This window comes from Arachis ipaensis, chromosome B7 (genome assembly GCF_059453495.1).
Source record: "Arachis ipaensis isolate K30076 ecotype BB chromosome B7, ASM5945349v1, whole genome shotgun sequence".
Taxonomy (NCBI): Eukaryota; Viridiplantae; Streptophyta; class Magnoliopsida; order Fabales; family Fabaceae; genus Arachis; species Arachis ipaensis.
This window is the reverse complement of record NC_142442.1, coordinates 45,369,599-45,371,456: the sequence shown is the minus strand read 5'-3', so window position 1 is coordinate 45,371,456 and position 1,858 is coordinate 45,369,599.

The following is a 1,858-nucleotide window of genomic DNA, read 5'->3' as shown; positions in this document are numbered from 1 at the left end:
GAAGATATAGTTTAAAATTGAGAGGATATGAAAGATTTTTGAGAAAGATAGATTTAATTTTTGAAAAAGATAAAGTGGAGGTTTTGAAAAAGATATTGATGAGTTGAAAAAGATAGATTTGTAAAAAAAAATTTTGAAAAGAGTTGGATTGAATTTGCAAAGATGCCTGGTGCTTATGGATTAAAATACATTTGATATTTTTAGTGGTAGGGTTTTTAGAAATTATGGAATTTAGAAATCAGGGTTCTTGACATGTTTATGTAAGAAATCATGAATTGAAGTATGAAAATCAAGATTTAGAATGAAAAATTTTGAACAAAAATGAGTTTTGTCTCCTCCCTGCCATCCTGGCGTTTGAACGCCCAAACACTGCCTGTTTTGGGCGTTCAGCGCCCAATTGCTGCTCTCCTGGGCGTTCAACGCCCAGCTGCTGCCATTACTGGCGTTCAACGCCCAGTGGGTGCCCATTTCTGGCGTTGAACGCCCAGATTGCTACCATTACTGGCGTTCAACGCCCAGTGAATGCCCATTTTGGGCGTTGAACGCCCAAAATACACTTTTACTGGCGTTTTCTTGCCAGTGAGCTCTTTTCCTCTGTTTTGTGTGCCGAGGTCTTCTGTAAATGATTCCCCACCTTAGTGTCAGTGAACTTTATATAAACAAATAAAAATAAAAATAAAAATAAAAATAAAAGTAGGGCAAAATGCTTAGAGGATTGTTGCCCCATGGCTGGGTTGCCTCCCAGCAAGCGCTTCTTTATTGTCTTTAGCTGGACCTTGCTGAGCTTTTAATCTAGCTTCAGCCTTGAGCATTCTTGCTCAATGTTGCCTTCAAGATAATGCTTGATTCTCTGTCCATTGACAATGAACTTCTTATCAGAATCAATATCTTGAAGCTCCACATAACCATATGGTGATACACTTGTAATCACGTATGGTCCTCTCCACCGGGATTTCAGTTTCCCGGGGAATAGCCTGAGTCTAGAGTTAAACAACAGAACCTTCTGTCTTGGTTCAAAGATTCTAGATGACAGCTTTCTGTCATGCCACTTTTTTTATTTTTCTTTATAAAGCTTGGCATTTTCGAAAGCTGTGAATCTGAATTCCTCTAGCTCATTTAGCTGGAGCAATCGTTTTTCTCCTGCTAGTTTGGCATCAAAGTTTAGGAATCTGGTTGCCCAGTAGGCCTTATGTTCCAGTTCCACGGGCAGGTGACATGCCTTACCATACACGAGTTGGTATGGAGAGGTCCCTATAGGGGTCTTGAATGCTGTCCTGTAAGCCCACAGAGCATCATCCAAGCTCCGTGCCCAATCCTTTCTACGGGTATTTACTGTCCGTTCCAGGATTCTCTTTAATTCTCTATTAGAGACTTCAACTTGCCCATTGGTTTGTGGATGATATGGAGTGGCCACCTTGTGGCGAATTCCATACCGAACCATGGTAGAGTAAAGCTGTTTATTGCAGAAGTGAGTGCCCCCATCACTGATTAGTACTCTAGGGACACCAAACCTGCTAAAGATATGTTTCTGGAGGAACTTCAGCACTGTTTTAGTATCATTGGTGGGTGTGGCAATAGCCTCAACCCATTTTGATACATAGTCAACTGCCACCAGAATATAAGTGTTTGAGTATGATGGTAGGAAAGGTCCTATGAAGTCAATTCCCCATACGTCAAACAACTCAATTTCCAAGATTCCTTGTTGAGGCATGGCGTAACCATGAGGCAGATTACCAGCTCTTTGGCAACTGTCACAATTACGTACAAACTCTCGGGAATCTTTATAGAGTGTGGGCCAATAGAAGCCACATTGGAGGACCTTGGTGGCTGTTCGCTCACCTCCGAAATGGCCTCCATT